This window comes from Rattus norvegicus, chromosome 5, assembly GCF_036323735.1.
Source record: "Rattus norvegicus strain BN/NHsdMcwi chromosome 5, GRCr8, whole genome shotgun sequence".
Taxonomy (NCBI): domain Eukaryota; kingdom Metazoa; phylum Chordata; class Mammalia; order Rodentia; family Muridae; genus Rattus; species Rattus norvegicus.
This window is the reverse complement of record NC_086023.1, coordinates 114938144-114957314: the sequence shown is the minus strand read 5'-3', so window position 1 is coordinate 114957314 and position 19171 is coordinate 114938144. Positions and strand designations below refer to the sequence as shown.

Below are 19171 nucleotides of genomic sequence, written 5' to 3'. Positions count from 1 at the left end.
GGATCCCCTAGAACCCTGAAGCTGTTGCTGGTGAGCAACAAGGCTCTCCTCCAGTTTTAACAGCCTCCCAGCTGATGAAGAGATGATCATTTCCTTCCAGAGTTGTTTCGTTCTCTTTCCAAGACTTCAGAGTAGCTGCTGGCTCCGTAGGAAGAAGCGCTCTGAAGCTGAGTCAACCGTCACTCATCCTGGGAGGTGACTCACACACCAGCCTGTGGTCCACAAATGCTATGGGGGTGGTACCTCTCCAGAGACTGCTGATGGCCCGGGCTGAGTTGTTTGTGATCACAAACCAGCAGACAGGAGAACAGCTGCTTTTAAGTTCTCATACCATCGTGTCCTGTCTGTACTCCTACAGGAGCAGGAAGGCATCCGCAGGCCTTTTGGAAAGATGAACTTGGGAGTGAGGGGGACCATTCTCCCACTCTCTGGCCTTCTTTTGCAGTCTGGCTAAGAGTCAGAATGAGATGTGGAAGGCTTGAAAAGTTGTGTTAGTCATGGTATGGTAAAGAGAATATGATCAGATGACAGGGATTTTGGAAACTGGGGGCAATTTCAGGGAGGCAATCTCATTCTGCCTCAAGTTTCGCACCATGATGACTATTTTTTTAAATACGAAATGTCTTTTTTAATTTTGTGTTTTCCCTATGCCATAATAACCCTCACATATGTTAGAGATTGAAGCTACACACAGCTCTTCCTAGAAAGATGAAAATATATTCTGCACATTGCAGGGGAGACGAGGGAAACTGACGTGTCCACAAACATTAGCAGGATTTCACAGCCAGTAAAAGCACCATACACAGAAATCTCTCATGACAGTTGAGCTGATTGGTATACCTTGCTAATATAATTCCAGCACATTTTCCAAGCCAGTTCTAACATTAAAAATGCTTTCCATAACATTTCATAGTCTTTTAGTTTATGGTGGACTTCATTATACATTCCATGTACATATACAGCCCACAGATGAATGATAAAATCGGCCCACGATAACATTTTATGAAGATTTAAAAATGATTAACTTATTGTTTTTCTGCCTCTTCCAATACATGAATACTTTATGGGTACAAGACCTCATTGCTCACCTTTACCATGTTTGCCCTGTGAAGGCTGGCACAAGTCCTGTGTTAAAATAGTCGAGTCTGGATCTGAGCCTTGATTTTCTCTCAAAAAACCACAGGGATGCTCTAACCCTGGATAATGTAATGGTGTCTTCAAATCAGGGTCTGAGGCCAGATGTGGTCTACAGTTATTATCAGTACCTATTCGTTAATTCCCCACAGAAAGTGACTGTTGGGAACTTCCATAACAGCCACCTTTTGCCAGAACAAATTTATTGCATTTTTGTAAGAATATTAATTAGTAATAGAATTTTTAAGATTTAATTAAAGCGTCATCCCAGTCTGAGAACCATTAATGCTGCCGTCCCATATAAGTGTGCTCCAGCCTGTAATTATTAAAGCAAATGTTTTATTTTAAATACCTTCCTCTGGTTTATCTCTTATCATCGTATTTCCACCTCATTTGGGTCACATGATCTCCATTTTAAAGTTCTTAAAGAAGGTATATTTTTTAAAAGTGGATGTGATAGAGTCGAGACACACAACGGTTTTGTTAATTTACATATTTTATTTGTTATTCTTATCTAATTTTCAGTGCTGGAACAGGACCCTAGGGCCTGTGCATGTTAACCAAGCACTCTACCAAATGCTGTGAACAGAGAGACTCTAAGTTCAGCTCAGTCCTGTGAAATCCCATCCTCCCACTGTGTGGCAGGCACGTTGCTTGGCTCTTGTTCTGCAGTGGGAAAGCTCCCTGGATGAGCCTTTGGTTGAAAGCAGCTTCTCCTGTCTAGTGAGGTGCTGTGGTCTGAATGTGAGGTGTCCCCCACAGTCCCGAGCTGGTGCCACAGGACCTTTAAGAGGTGAGTCACTAGAGGCAGTCCTTGAGGCTTTATGGCATGGCCCTACCTTCTATTCTCTCTGCTTCCTAAGTGTATGTGCAATGTGACCAGCAGCCTCCTATTCCTGCCACCATGTCTTCCCCGCCTTCTGCTGTCCTTTGCATCATCGTGGACTGCATCTCTGTAGAACTGGAAGCCAGAGTAAGTCCCTTTTCTGTTAAGTTCCTGTAACTGGGGCATTTCACCAAAGCAATAAAGACTGGAGCAGGTCATGGGCAGCTTGCCGAATACTGGTTCAAAACATGTATTGGACTAGTAAAGTTGTAAAAACCATTTTCCAAGTTTACTAGTTCATAGGCATTTAAAGACCCTAATTTTATATCCTGCAAGTGAGAATTATGTAATTTTATATGTGGTGAGCAGCTGTGTAGTTCAGGGGAAGGAAAGAAGACTTTAGAATCAGAAATAAGTCGGCCTGAATTTTTCATTCTATTGACTAGCAAGTCAAGGCTTGAGGGGGGCAAAAATTCTTCACCTAAGGTGAAGTTAATAATACTGGAGTCCTGGTGAGAACCGTATGATATTCAAAATGTGCACGTAAGGGGTTGGGGATTTAGCTCAGTGGTAGAGCGCTTGCCTAGGAAGCGTAAGGCCCTGAGTTCGGTCCCCAGCTCCGAAAGAAAAAGAACAAAAAAAAAAAAAAGAGTGCTGTTCCTCCATAGAGCCCAGGTTCCCAACACACACATGGCAGCTTACAGCAGTTGGGAACTTTAGTTCCAGGAAAGCTCAGGACTTCTTCTGACCTCCTTGAGCACCAGGCACACATGTAATATCTATACATACATGGAAGCAAAACACTCATACTCACAAAATGTGCACGTAAGATCATACTTCAAAAGACTGTGCTTTTCTGCTCTTTTGTTTCCATGATGAAATCCTGTTAAGGAAATGTAAAGAGTTGCTTTTTTCACTTCCTCTCATGGAGAGATGGAATCTAGTTCTCCCCTTCATCCTAAACTAGTTACTTTCTTGACCAGCCAAATGGAACAGAAGTCATGCTTTGGAAATGGCAAAGCTATGTCATAAGAAATGCTGTTGCTTTCATCCTGGTCTCTAGGAAAATCAGTTTCAGGGGAAAGGCAGTCACTGTGTAAAGGACTGATTACTCTTAGTATTTTATGTGTGAAAATAGAGAAGACAGTGGGAGGAGGGATGCTATCCATGCAGAACAGTCATCCCAGACTCCTCCACTGGGTGACTTGTGTGTCAGTCTGGGGAAGCTAAATATAGTCCACATGTGGTGTAGCAAGAAGCTTGGTCCTTAGAGTTGACACTTTCCTTGAGATGTTTTACCAAGAGTGAGGAAAGGTGGGAAATGAAGAGAGAGCATTAAAGGGAAAAGAGAGAAGAAAAAGAACAGTAAGCAGTGGTCCTGACAGGATGCCAGGATTTTCTGTCTTTCCTTTCTGGGCAAGGGAACGTGAGCACACAGATGGGGCACAGAGAAAGCAATGCAGGTCTCAAATGCTTGAGAGTCAGGAGGAATCAGAGCAGGACTTTGAGCCACTGGCCACTTGATCTCCAAAGTTGATGTAAGTCCCTGTCCAACTGGTTGGCTCCGGGCATAACTGACTATTTGTCAGGAGCAGAAATGAATGTGTGTGCTTCTGTCAAACAGTGCTGATGAGGTCTTAAACCCTCCTGCTTGTGTGTCCTAGAGGGACTTATTAGACCCAGTTTGGGGCTTGTTTTTGTTTGTTCTCCAGCTTTAGAGCCTTTCTGCTCAGCTCACTTTGAGGGTAGGCTGGGGGCAAAGCCACACGAGCTCAGATATAAAGGGTACCTGTGCCGTGCACCGTAACCTGGCCGAGCTTTCTCCACCTGTATCACCTTCGTTTTCTCCCATAGCATTTCATCCTTCCAAAAGCCCCCTGACATTCTGGTGGTGAAACCGAAGCCCAGGAAGCACAAAAACTGGTCCCCTTGTGTGTGGTTTCAATTGCTGGCAATCAACTGAATTTCTGATATACAAAATTCAAAAATAGACAATTTGTGTTTTAAGTTGCACATGACTGAGGATGACAGAGTCCTGTGCCATCCTATTCCATTATGCCCAAGCAGGAATCACCCCTTCATCTAGCATTTCCAAGACGGGTATGCTACCTGCCCAGTAACACAGCGTTTCTACACTGTGCATATATACTACCTGCCAGGGATCAGCAACATCAACTGTGGTGATAAAATTCATCTTACTTAGTAATCCCAAAATGCAAATGTAGCAATCAGGAAGTTCAGCTATGTCAAAGAGAAACCATAAAACCAAAGAGAAGCTTGTTTGAAAGGAAATGTAAATTTTTATTTTACACACACACACACACACACACACACACACACACACACACACATTATTCCATGGTTCTAGACATCTGGGGGACTTAGAGCATACCCATCCCTACGAAAGGAACACTATGAATGCATCCTAGCACCAAAGCCAGAAATTCAGATACTCCCTTCCACCCTACCACCATTCATTCTTCACTCCAGCAAACATCACCTTTCCCATACTGAGGATCTAAATGCTGAGATTCGAACAAGCCAGAAATGGAAAATTCAAAAGAGAGAGTGAAGCTGGGTGAGCAGAATGCTTTATAATCTCAGCTGGCAGGAAACTGAGACAGAGGATTGTGAGTTCAAAGTCTATCCTAACTACAAAGAGAGACCGCTCTCTCTCCCAAAACTTTAAAAAAAAAAAATTAAATCCCTGTGGTAAAGTAAGGGTGGAGGGAGTGTCTACAGTGTCCCCTAGGGGGCATCTGAGATGGCTCTGTCCCTCCTTCCCAGGGTCCTGGCAGTCTTGGCCCCAGGCCTACATGGGAAGATGAAGAGAACGAAGGGAGGAGGGGCACGGGGGACTGTTCTGGGCTAATAACATATAAATACTGCACCCCAGGCATCAGAGCCTTCCAAGTCTCTGGCTTCTTTTATGCTGGGTCCAGACCAAAGCTGAAAATTGTAGTGGTCATAGTGTATTTTCAGGGGCTTAGTGGGATCAGTAAGGAGAATGATGTGGAATCTTCCTAATGCACTTTCTGAGCCAGGCAGCCTAGAAGCCAAAAATCTTATCAAATGTCATCTGGTCTACTTAACAAAGGAAAATCACAAGTTCAAGGTGTCAGTAACTGAGATGGAAATGGGCTTCAGTGAGCATGAAATTAGATCAAACAGAGGCCTGGAAAATGCTTCCCCATACTAAATGGAAACCATGGAGATATATATGAACAGTTCCTTGATGTCTAACTTTTCCCCCCTTTCAAAGGGCTGGGAAAATTAGCTAACTCTTTAAAGCACAGATCCGAAAACAAATAATTAACACAACCTCTGTGCTTTTGAAATTATTTTTACCGACCCACTTACCTAAACAGTGACTTACAAAGAGGTCTCTTGAGGTTTCTTATGTAACTGGAAACAAACCATGACACGGAGACAACCACACATGAACACATTGAAGAAAACCTTCTGCCCTCTGAGATCTCAGGCTGATGTGAGGCTTTTGTTGATGCTAAATATTACTAGTCCATTTCATTACTCTAGAGCTAGACGATGACATTTTCACCCCGAAAAAAAATGTCTGTGTCTGAGACAGGATCAGGAACTATGTCAAAATATATACAAAATGGAGACATGTTCAGTTTAGTTCAACAAATATTAGAGTACTTCTGCCCTAGTTACCGTTCTATTGTTGGGATGAAACACCAAGGCAACCTATAAAGCCATTTAATTGGGGGCTAGCTTACAGTTTCAGAGGGTTAGTCTATTATCATGGCAGAGAGCATGGTGACACGTTGGGTGGCATGGTGCTGGAAAAGAAGCTGAGAGCTCTACATCCTGACTCACAAGCAGCAGGCATAAAAAGAGACACTGGGTCTCAGGCTTTTGAAACCTCACAGCCCAACACCAGTGACACGCTTCCTCCAAGAAGGTCACACCTCCTAACCCCTCCAATCCTTCTCAAATCAACTAGGGACAAAAATACAAATATATGAACTTAGAGGGGCCAGTCACATTCAAACCACTAAACCATAGCACCTGCTTTATATCAAAAACTGAACAAAGAATTAGAGAGAGTTACAGTTGCATGAAGTAGAACCCTGCCTCCAATAGTCCGAACAGATGAGAGAATGAAATTAAAGTCTTTAATAAACCACCATGTTTCTCGGGTCTCTGAAGTCCCACCCATCTTGTGTCAAAGCATAGTGGCCTGGTTTACTCTTTTCAGTTTTAGTGGCACACAGCACAAGAAGGAAGAGTAACTTCTGCTCCAATAAAGTTTATATCTGATGAAATACAGTAGCTGTTAATAAGATATAACCTTGTTAAGATAAACAGGCTTGAAATAGCCTTTTAAACGCAAAAGTTCTTCCTTCCTTCCCTAGAGTATTTTTATTTTTTTTGAAGTTGGGAAATGCTGGTTTTATTATTTCTCCTTTAATTTTTTGTTTGTTTTTTTAAAAACATTTTTTCTTTTATTGGATTTTTTTCTTTACAATTTAAATGTTATCTCCTTTCCTGGCTTCCCTTCCAGAAACCTGCTATCCCATCCCCCTCCCCCTGATACTATAAGGGCGCTCCCTCACCCACCTACGCACTCCCTCCCACCTCCTGGCCCTGACATTCCCCTACACTGGGGCATCAAACCTTCTCAGGACCAAAGGCCTCTCCTCCCACTGATGCCCGACAAGACCATCCCTTGCTACATATGCTACTGGAGCCATAGGTCCATCCATGTGTACTCTTGGGATGGTGGTTTAGTACATGGGAGCTCTGGGGGGTCTGGTTGGATGATATTGTTTTTCTTCTTATGGGGTTGCAAACCTCTTTAGCTCCTTCAGTCCTTTCTCTAACTCCTCCATTGAAGACCCCGTTTCCAGTTCAATGGTTGGCTGTGAGCATTCGCCTCTGTATTTGTCAAGCTCTGGCAGAGCCTCTCAGGAGACAGCTATATCAGGTTCCTGCCAGCATCCTTCTCGACAACCACAATATTGTCTGAGTTTGGTATCTGTACATGGGATGGATCCCCCTCGTTGGGCAGTCTCTGGATGACCTTTTCTTTAGTCTCTGCTCCACACTTGGTCTCCATATTTCCTCCTATGAGTATTTTTGTTCCCTCTTCTAAGAAGGTCTGAAGCATCCACTCTTTGGTCTTTCTTCTTCTTGAGTTTCATGTGGTTTGTGAATGCCCTAATAACCACTGAGTGCATAATAACCAGTGAGTGCATACCATGTGTGTTCTTCTGTGACTGGGTTACCTCACTTGGGATATTTTATAGTTCCACCCATTTGCCTAATAATTTCATGAAGTCATTGTTTGTAATAGCTGAATGGAATTCCATTGTGAATAATGTACCACATTTTCTATATTTATTCCTCTGTTGAAGGATCTCTGGGTCCTTTCCAGCTTCTATTATAAATAAGGCTGCTATGAACATAGGGGCGCATGTGTCCTTGTTATATGGTGGAGCATCTTCAGTTATATGCCCAGAAGTGATATAGCTGGGTCCTCAGGTAGTACTATGTCCAATTTTCTGAGGAACCTCCAGACTGATTTCCAGAATGGTTGTACCAGTCTGCAATCCCACCAACAATGGAGGAGTGTTCCTCTTTCTCCACATCCTTGCCAGCAACTGCTGTTACCTGAGTTTTGATCTTAGCCATTCTAACTGGTGTGAGGTAGAATCTCAGAGCTTTGATTTGAATTTCCCTGATGACTAAGGATTTTGAACATTTCTTTAGGTACTTCTCAGCCATTCAATATTCCTCAGCTGATAATTCTTTGTTTAGCTCTGTAGCTCACTTTTTTTTTTTTTGATAAGATCTTTTTTTTTTTTTTTATTAACTTGAGTATTTCTTATATACATTTCGAGTGTTATTCCCTTTCCCGGTTTCCGGGCAAACATCCCCCTCCCCCCTCCCCTTCCTTATGGGTGTTCCCCTCCCAACCCTCCCACCATTGCCGCCCTCCCCCCATAGACTAGTTCACTGGGGGTTCAGTCTTAGCAGGACCCAGGGCTTCCCCTTCCACTGGTGCTCTTACTAGGATATTCATTGCTACCTATGGGGTCAGAGTCCAGGGTCAGTCCATGTATAGTCTTTAGGTAGTGGCTTAGTCCCTGGAAGCTCTGGTTGCTTGGCATTGTTGTACTTTTGGGGTCTTGAGCCCCTTCAAGCTCTTCCAGTTCTTTCTCTGATTCCTTCAATAGGGGACCTATTCTCAGTTCAGTGGTTTGCTGCTGGCATTCGCCTCTGTATTTGCTGTATTCTGGCTGTGTCTCTCAGGAGCGATCTACATCCGGCTCCTGTCGGTCTGCACTTCTTTGCTTCATCCATCTAGTCCAATTGGGTGGCTGTATATGTATGGGCCAAATGTGGGACAGGCTCTGAATGGGTGTTCCTTCAGTCTCTGTTTTAATCTTTGCCTCTCCCTTCCCTGCCAAGGGTATTCTTTTTCCTCATTTAAAGAAGGAGTGAAGCATTCACATTTTGATCATCCGTCTTGAGTTTCGTTTGTTCTAGGCATCTAGGGTAATTCAAGCATTTGGGCTAATAGCCACTTATCAATGAGTGCATACCATGTATGTCTTTCTGTGATTGGGTTAGTTCACTCAGGATGATATTTTCCAGTTCCAACCATTTGCCTACGAATTTCATAAACTCGTTGTTTTTGATAGCTGAGTAGTATTCCATTGTGTAGATGTACCACATTTTCTGTATCCATTCCTCTGTTGAAGGGCATCTGGGTTCTTTCCATTTTCTGGCTATTATAAATAAGGCTGCGATGAACATAGTGGAGCACGTGTCTCTTTTATATGTTGAGGCATCTTTTGGGTATATGCCCAAGAGAGGTATAGCTGGATCCTCAGGCAGTTCAATGTCCAATTTTCTGAGGAACCTCCAGACTGATTTCCAGAATGGTTTTACCAGTCTGCAATCCCACCAACAATGGAGGAGTGTTCCTCTTTCTCCACAACCTCGCCAGCATCTGCTGTCACCTGAGTTTTTGATCTTAGCCAATCGCACTGGTGTGAGGTGAAATCTCAGGGTTGTTTTGATTTGCATTTCCCTTATGACTAAAGATGTTGAACATTTCTTTAGGTGTTTCTCAGCCATTCGGCATTCCTCTGTAGCTCACTTTTTAAAAGGGTTATTTTATTCTCTGGAGTCTAACTTCTTGAGTTCTTGTATATATTAGATATTAGCCCTCTATTGAATGTAAAGATCTTTTCCCAATTTGTTGGTTGCTATTTTGTCCTAATGACAGTGTCCTTTGCCTTACAGGAGCTTTACAATTTAATGAGGTCCCATTTGTCGATTCTTGATCTTAGAGTATAAGCCGTTGGTGCTTTGTTCAGGAAATTTTCCCCTGTGCCCATGTATTCCAGACTCTTACCCACTTTCTCTTCTATTAGTTTGAGTGTATCTGGTTTGATGTTCCTTGTTCCACTTGGACTTGAGCTTTGTACAGGGTGATAAGAATAGATTGATTTACATTCTTCTACAAGCTGACGTCCAGTTGAACCAACACCATTTGTTGAAAATGCTGTCTTTTTATCCACTGGATGGTTTTAGCTTCTTTGTCAAAGATCAACTGACCATTGGTGTGAGGGTTCATTTCTGGATCTTCAATTCTATTCCATTGATCTACCTGTCTGCCTCTGTACTAATACCAAAGTTTTTATCACTATTGCTCTGTAATACAGCAGGAGGTTAGGGATGGTGATTTTCTTTGTTTGTTTGTTTGTTTGTTTTTTTTTTGTTTTTTTGGGGGTTATTGTTGTTGTTTTTTCTATCTTTATTAAATTGGGTATTTCTTATTTACATTTCAAATGTTATTCCCTTTCCCGGTTTCCATGACAACATTCCCCTAAACCCCCTCCCATTCTATATGGGTGTTCCCCTCCCAATCCTCCTCCCATTACCGCCCTCCCCACAAAATCCCATTCAGTGGGGGTCCAGCCTTGGCAGGACCAAGGGCTTCCCCTTCCACTGGTGCCCTTACTAGACTATTTATTGCTACCTATGAAGTTGGAGCCCAGGGTCAGTCCATGTATAGTCTTTGGGTAGTGGCTTAGTCCCTGGAAGCTCTGGTTGGTTGGCATTGTTGTTCATATGGGGTCTCAAGCCCCTTCAAGCTCTTTCAGTCCTTTCTTTTTTTTTTTTTCTTTTTTTCGGAGCTGGGGACCGAACCCAGGGCCTTGCACTTGCTAGGCAAGCGCTCTACCACTGAGCTAAATCCCCAACCCCTCTTTCAGTCCTTTCTAAGATCCCTCCAATGGGGGTCCCATTCTCAGTTCAGTGGTTTGCTGCTGGCGTTCACCTATGTATTTGTTGTATTCTGGCTGTGTCTCTCAGGAGAGATCTATATCCAGTTCCTGTCAGCTATTTTCTTGACTTGAAATTTTCAGGCACAATGATATAGGTGCAGATAACTTTACTCACAAAGAGATAATATATACATAAAAAGAACAATTTCATTTTCCAAAATTTGGTTATTTTGCCTAAATATTCAATTTTGCCCTGACTACACAACTCAAATTTCTTGTACAATTCTTTCTCAAACATGGTTCTCAAACGTTAAGAATAAACACCCAGGCAACAGAACTTCAGATAATCAAATTCCAATATTCCGAACTCAGTATATCTGCCAGGTAGTTCTCCACTGAGAGATCTTCCAACCATTTAGTCCTTCACAAGCCCTCCATTTTCCACAGCCTCCTCCTGATTCCTGCCAACCTCTAAACACATCTTGTACTTCTCAGAGCTCATTATTGCTCTTCTTTGTCCTTTTTCTGGAATGCCCTGTCACTGTCTCCCACTCGGAAATTCCATGTGCACCATCCAAAACCCAGGCCTATTCACGGTGTTAGCTTAGGCTTCTCCAGGAAGGTAAAGCCAAGTCAGAACTTGAAGACAGTCATGAATTTAAGAAATGATCTCAAACATCAGGAGAGCAGGCTGTCAGGATGAAAGGGTGAGGGAAGTCAGTATTAGAGCTAGTTTCTGCATCAGTCCCATCCGTGGGCACCCGGGGACCTGCCCTCTAAGCACCATTTGGCCTTTGAAATGTTATCTGTTGGGCGACGATTTATCCTTCTGCTTCTACTCCCCACCCCCATTGTTTCCTGGTTACCACCTCTAGGGATATTAATGTTCTTGCTCTTTTGGCTGCACATACATTAGAGAACCCCCTGATGGAGAAAGTAAGAGATGATCAGAGCTGCCGGGTTGTACTGGGGTAAAACTAGTCACCATCTAAAGGGTATGCCGATAAAGGGGACAAGAAAAGAGGTGTCTAACATCCTAGACTTAACTTGCCTGATCAGTTGCCCTCCATTGGACCAGCCATAGGCTTCTACTTCAGAGTGCTTGTCCTGCTGTGTTGTGGCTTTTTGACTATGGACTTAGAAGCGTCAACAAATTCTTGTTCACCTTGGTGGACGTACCCAGGACAATCACACCCTCTAGTACCTCTGTGGCTAAAAATGTACATTTAAATTAATAGATCACATAATGGCCACTCTATCTTAATTAGTTGATTATACAAGCAAGCTTCAAAAAGGGGGAATGAAAACAAAATTGATATAAACAAAGACCCCCAGTTATAGGGAAAAGGAATTATTTTAACTATACCGCCGACTACATGTGGTGGGGTTCTTTTTTGCCAAAGGTATTTGACAAAGAAGAAATGTTATAGCAGGAGCTCTATCCTAAGAAGTTGATTGATTGTTCAAGGAAGCTTTTTGAAAGAAAAGAAAGTAGGCAAAAATTGGGGGCTGAGAAGACAGTTGATGTAAAAAAAAAATACACACTTATAAGGAAAGGAATTATTTTCACAATACTGTTGGGTACATATGCTGTCTATTTTTCCAAAAGAAACCTGACAAATAGGATATATACATGTAATATTAAGGACTAGTCAGTATAAAATCCTAAATAAACATGAGTGAACTGTAGCTACAGTCTATCCTTCATCTCATTAGATCCCTATCATAAACTGATTTATTCAAAATAAAAGCATAAATAGTGCATACACTAACACCAAGTTCTATGGGTTCTGTCTCAGTACTACCCAGCCCCCACCAACATCATCCCCTTGCTCATTTCCACCTTGCTGTTTCTCCCAGGCACATCTCAGCCTGAAGCATTCACACTAGTGATTCCATCCACTTGACATTCACCGTTGAACAGTTAAGACTCCCTAGGAGTCTTATTTAGAACTGCTAGTTCCCCAGCCCTCTGAACCCCTGGTCTCCTTTCCTACACAATGTCCTCCCCACGAATACATAAGCTTACTATGCCTGTTGCTTATTTCTCATCTGCTTCTAGGAAGTGAGCGATGTCCATATAGTTAACATTGTCTTTCTTTATGACATATCCCAAGCGTTCTGGATGGAGTTTGGAATGAATTGGCTAATCAGTGAAATACAGAACTAAATTGATTATCTGAAGGCTTGACATCAGCAATGTACTTCATAATGTAGAGGAGATGGGATGCATTTGCTTCTCAGACAATGATGATCACCCAGTATGGACCAGAAATGGAGAATCTAAACATCATACCTGCCCTGAGGACTTTCTGTGCATATGGGAACAGATGATCACAGGCATACAGTGTGCAGAGTTATAATAGGAAAGAGAGAACCTAAGGATGAACAAAGGATGTTTCATATTCAACAAAGGGAAGGACACCAAACTAGGTTTTGGGTGCGTGTGTTTATCAAGTGTGCAATACAGAAACAGGAGTCAGCACAAGCTCACATTGACACTGAGTCCCTTAATACAATCCTGAGTGAGTTCTTGTCCTAAACGTAGTTGTTTGCTCTTTGTCTCCCTTTATTTTTTTTACTTTCTTTTTTATTAAAAATAGATTTCTTTTTCTCACACAACATATCCTGATTACACAACATATCCCTGTACTCCTCCCAGCTCCCCATTGCCTCTCCTCACATCTGGATCCACCAGGTTTCCGTATCTTACTAGAAAATAAACAGGCTTATGAGGGATAATACTAAAATAATGTAAAAACCATAAGAAAACAAAAACTAACATGTTGGAATTGGGCAAACAAACAGAAGGAAAAGAGCCCATGAAGAGACAAGAGACAGAGACACTCACATACCCAGGAATTCCATAAAATCACTGAACTGGAAGCTATAATATATAAACACAAAGGACATGCAGAGTAAAATGAGAAAAGAAAGAATATATAGCGATAAAATAAACAATAATAAAGTTTAAAATATTTTAAAGAAAAGAAAGAGCCCTGATATAACATTGTGAGACAAGGAACTACCTTCGTTTCCTGATGCCTATCATGCAGCCTACGTTAAGAACACTTTGTTTCCCCAGTGAGACTCTCTTGGAGGAAACAATTTACAAATGGTTATCACTTGGAAGGAGTTTCCGGGTTAGGGATGGAAATGTGTGTCCACTTCTCTTTTCAGCGCTGGATCACCATTTTATTTTCACTGTTTAAATTCTGGCAAAATAAATTCTAGCACATGTGAAGTGCGTTCAGTACATTCCCAACACACAGCCATTACTGCCGTCCATCTACAGAATTCTTTTCATCTTTAAAAACAGAAGGTTTGTGTCCATAAAACACCAGCTCCACATTTCTCTTGCCCCCAATCTCTCAAAATTATAATCATATTTTATTTCTCTAGGAATCTGAGAGCACTTGAAGTCCACACAGGTATCACAGTATCTGTGTTTTGTATCCGGCTTGTCTCACGTTACATAATTAACTTGTCTCATTTAGCACAGTGAGATAAGCCAGTTACAAAACAATACTGGGACTAGACAGATGGCCCAGTGGTTAAGAGCACTGGCTGCTCTCCCAGAGGTCCTGAGTTCAATTCCCAGAAACCACGTGGTGGCTCATAACCATCTCTAGTGGAATCCCATGCCCTCTTCTGGTGTGTCTGAATGTAGCACCGATGTACTCATATACATAAAATAAATAAAAATTAAAAACAAAAAGCCAACAATACTTTGAGATTTCTTTCCCCTTAAGACTAAGTAATATTCTATTGTATCTGTATTTCACATTTTCTTTTCTATTTACTTACTAATGGACATTTGAATTGCTTCTATCTCTTCAATATTATAATACTTTTAGAAAACTGGTGTAAAAATGTTTGAAATTTCTGCTTTCAAGTTTTTGAATATACATACTCAGAAGTCAAATTACTAGAGTACATATTAATTTTATTTCTAATTTTCTTGCTGGTCAGTCATACTATTTTTCATAATGGTGCCACCATTTCAAGTTTCAGCAACAAAGCACAAGTGGTCCAGTGACTCCATGTGCTGTGTCACACCTGTTATTGTCTGTTTTCTCTAGTGGCTACCTTAAGGTATCAATTCCTCATTTTTTGTTTTTATAAAATACATATTAGGGGACCAGAGAGATGATTTAGTGTGTAAAGGTGATTGCTTCCCATCCCAGTGAGCACAGTTTAATCCACAGAACCCACATGGTAGAAAGAAAGAACCAACTTTCCCAAGTTGTCCTCTGACCACTACACATAAGCACATACAGGTCTGTCTTGTCTGTCTGTCTGTGTCCCTCCCTCTCTCTCCCTCCCTGCCTCTCTCTTTCACACACACAAATTAAATTAATAAAAATGAATACTTTTTTTAGTTTTTTTTTAAATCCAGGTCTTATTCAACCTGGATTAAGTCAATAAACCCCACAATGTGCCCACTATATAGGCAATGTGCTAGATGATATAGATTCAGAGTAGACAAAATTACCTCCCAACTTCATGATGCTTACAATAGTGGGCCAGACAGATATGTGGACCAAGGAAAAGTGACACCTTACACATAACATCAGAAAAAGAAAAAGGAAAAAGAATCGGCCAACAGTTAGTGTACAAAAATGTTTATTTGATGCGATCATTTATAAAATTTTGAATTAGTGTTCACAAATCAAAATTAATTTTGATTTCTGACTTCTTTTAGAGAAAAATTTGAAGGACGTAGTGGCAACTCTGGGCCAGAACTCCAGGATGGCTGCAGTAACCCAGAGCCGAACACAGCTGGCAGCCATTTTAAAGGCAAGAAGGACACCTAAACCAAATGTCCATTAGTAAGTAAATAGAAAAGGAAATGTAGAATCCACACAGGCCGGGAATGGGGTACTGAGTCCAGAGTCCAGGCAGAAGAACATTTTGATTATGGTTCACACATAACTGATTGGCAACTACACACAAACCCCAGTAAACACCAACAGTCCTTGTTCACTAAGTATCTAGGAGGTGAACGTATTATCAAATAGTGTTAGTTCTGGAAGACACTATCTTTTTTTAAAAACTATTTAATCATTTTCATTTTAGAAGTGATGAAACCAAAACATATAGAGGTTGAGTAGCTTTCCTGATGTAACACAAACACAGTCTCTAGTGTTGACAGCGGAACAGAGGGGAATTATGCACAGAACAGTACAGAGGGCATTTGTTGATTTACCTGTCTGGCATCTTTGTCCTCTTCTGTGAAAATATAGCCTCATTTTGGTTTGAGGGTCACCATTCCTCCTTATGGCCTGTGATCCTAATGGAACTGAATCCTCTTGGCTTCAAGATTGGAACATGCCCCAAGCCTGTCTATGCCCACTCATCTGGAGCTACACCTGCCACTGGGGGTTGTGGGAAGAAAGGGTTTAAGTCAGCATGATGCTATTGGTACTCAAGACTCCGTGAAATAATGAAATGACTATAAGCTACCTTTCTTTGGATAAATTGCTTGCCTGCCCTGAGCCCCAGTTAACACATCTGCAAAGAGAAACAATTCCTACCTCAGAAAACTGTTGTCTGCCTGTAAAGAAAGAATGTACATAAAATGCCTGGCACACAGTAGGAGCTTATTGCTGTTGGCTCTTTTTATTCTCCTCCAACTAATGTCACGTGGCTGTATCATTGCTATAATTAAAATATCAGGAGGGAATTGGCAAACATTTCTCACGACATATTGAAAACAGCATTTTCAGTAGCTACCTTATGTGATTTCAGGGAATTGGCGAGGGAAAAGGGAGGGGGGGATGCAGCTTCATTTCCTGGAAAAACTCAAGCCATATCTAATGCTTGCCAAGGGTAGTCCACAAGTCTGTGTCTGCATTCATCTGCTTTGTCACCTCTGGATAGATAGGGTGGGCTTCCTCTCTGCTCATTAGCTATTGTGTTTTGAAGATGGGAATTCTTTTACATCTCTGGCAACCATTTAGCTGACAGTTTCATTCATAAGGAAATAATTGTATGAGAGCATTTGCATGACACTTTGTGCTCTTAAAGCACTTTGGAATCCAAACTAATTAGCATAAGCACTAACGTGTCAGAATTTATGGATTAAAATTGCAATTTTCCAGTTATACTTTGTTTTCCAGTACAAACACAGTGATCTTTTGTATTCATTAGAAGAGAAACAACACAGGAATAAGCTGTCTGTCTAGTGGGGTTAAAAGTACTATAGGCAAGAAATGAGATCGAGACTTTATTGATTAAACATTTCTCTAGCAACATCCACGAAGGTTTGTAGGATGAAGCCTCCTGTTAACATTTTCAAATCAACAATGCAAACAGGACACTGGTGCTTACAGAAGATGTAGAAACTCATGAAAAGATTCCATGCCACAAAATATACTCTTTCTTCATTTCTGGATTTAAGTACCTCATACTAGAAAATCACCAGGTTATTATTTAATTTTAAACCAAATGGCAAACTACCAAATCACGAACTATTGCAAAATATCTCCACTGTAATATGAACGTACACCACAGCCAGAGGCTTGGAAAGAGTTGAGTGAGGGACACTGGAGTGTCAGCTCTGGAACTTGTTAGTCAGGGAACAGTAAATTTCAAGATCTTTGTTTCCTCCTCCCAACATGGGGCAGGGTACTAGTCAGGATTCTCTAAATGAATAGAAATGACAGCATGGGTATAAGCATGAGTGCATGCGTGCGTGAGTGCGTATGGTTGTGTGCGCGCATGCGCATGCGTACCTGTATTAGAGTACCTTCAGGCTGTGCTTTGGATAGCCCAACCGTGGCTGTCTTCTGATGGAAAGGCCTAAAATCTGCTAGTTGCTCAGTCCATGAGACTGGATATCACAGCAGTCCCAATCTGGTGCTGGCGTCCCAGAGGACTCCTAGGCAGCTAGTGGTCTTCAGTCTACTGGAATCCTGAAGAATGGCGTTCTAATACCAGTGAAGCCTCACCAGCAGCATAGATAAAGTTGCCAGTGAGAGTGAGGGCAAAAACCAAAAGCTTTCTTCTTCTGTGTCCTTTTATGTAGGCTGCTACCAGAAGTTAGGGCCCAGATTTAGGGGAGGTCTTTCTACCTCAGATAATCCAATCAAGAAGAACCCTCACAGGCACGGCCAGCTGCTTTAGGTTTTAGTTGATTCCAGATGTGGTCAAGTTGGTAACTTTCTTCTTAGACTGTACACACTGATGTCATATATTTTATGATTCTCATACTTCATTAGTTATCGTCGTCAACACCATGACCACCACCACCACCACCTTCATAATCATCCTCAACATCATTATCATCATCACTTTTATTATTACCTCTATGTGCCCTTGATCCTCCTGCCTCCACCTCCAGGACACAGATTTGACAGGCATGTATGCCATGCTTTTTTTAACATTTTGTAACAGTCAGCAATTTTAGATTTAAATGCTAAGGGAAAGACTTGCGTATGGGAATAGAGAGATGATGCAGGCAGTAAAGTGTCTGCTTAGTATGAGGACCTGAGATCAAATCCCCAGCACCCAGGTAAAAAGTGGAGTTTGGTGGGATATGCCTTGCTCTGGGGAAGCAAAGACACCTGGCTGGCTGGCTAGCTAATCTCACTGAATTTGTGAGATCCTGCTTCAGCAAAAGACTGTATGGATATGTATGTGTATGTGTATACTATATATGTATATATAAATATATATCAGGTAGGGAATTGTAGAATATATATCAGGTAGATGAAGACATTCAATATTCACTTCTGGCCACTGAAAAGTGCATGCACTGAAAAGTGCATACTGACACACACACACACACACACACACTTCTCATATATGTATCCTGTGTTACTTGTTCTTTGATATAGCCCCTGCTTCATCTCAATAATTTTCCTTGAAGGATATTGTTTAATATTTTAATCTTTCATATTTTACTGATTTTTCAAAACTTATTATTGGGAATAAAGGTGCATGCCTGTAATCCCAACACTCTGGTTATAGAGGCCAGAGAATCTTGAGTTCACGGCAAGTCTCTACTACAGAGCAAGCCCTCCCTGTCTCAAAACAAAACAAAGTCTCTGAGTCCTGATCTTGGAAGGTTTGTTTCTTAGAATCTTTATGTTGACTGTTTTTCTCCTTATACTTTAAGCATATTGCTTTACAACTTTCTTGGTTTTATCTTTCTCTACAAGAAATTTACTGTCAAAGGGAAGCCTTTGTCTACTGGTTTTGAGCAGTTCAATTATAATTGACCTTAGTACAGTATCATGTTTTGTCTGTAGAGTTATTGAAATCTATTAATTTATTATTTTACTCAAAATATGAGATGTCTTCAGTCATTATTTTCTCAAATGCTTTCCTGACCTGCTTCCCAGAGATTCTATTTGCATATAGAGTGGGATGCTTGAAGTTGTTTCTTTAACATCTCAGTGTCTGCTTTTACTTATTTATATCACATTGTGTATTTCACTTGAATGGTGTATTTTCTTATGTGATCAGGTCGATTGATTCTTTCTTCAGGAATATCTACTCTTCCAATAGTTTCGTCAAATGTTTCATTTGTGACTGGAATATACTTTCCATTTCCGAAGGTTCAATGTTATCCTTTCTATATTTTCCATGTCTCTATGTAACGTTTTAAACACAGAGAACACAATTAAAATCACTGTTTAGTGATCTAGCATAGGGACTCTCACATGTCAGTGCTGGACTAGTAAGTCCTAAGCATAGTAACTCTAACATCTGTGTTAGAAACAAATGGATTTCAGTGGAAACAACGTCTTTCCCGTGGCTTATATTTTACTTCTTTGAATGTGTAACTATTGGATGCCAGACACCATAACCTTAGTGTTTTAGTGTAACCAACTTGCTGAATACCTCTTATTCTTCTATTTCTGCATACTGCCTGAAGGTGATAATGAAGTTAAGTCACCTAGAAACAGTTTAATCCTTTCAGGTTTTGGTTTAAGGTTTG

At 41.2% G+C, this 19171-nt stretch overlaps 1 protein-coding gene across 9 annotated transcripts in view; it reads left to right on the top strand.

Moving 5' to 3' along the window:
• Mysm1 (myb-like, SWIRM and MPN domains 1) overlaps positions 1-19171 on the top strand; it is a 104352-nt gene that overhangs the window by 24149 nt on the left and 61032 nt on the right. For 8 of the 9 annotated variants that reach the window (XM_063288579.1, XM_039111107.2, XM_063288581.1 and 5 more), the window contains one exon: positions 14930-15056. The gene's annotated coding sequence lies outside the window, so the exon portion shown is untranslated. Of the gene's footprint in view, positions 1-1686; positions 1928-14929; positions 15057-19171 lie in introns of those variants that run through there. The other variant, XM_008763911.4, reaches the window with a different exon arrangement.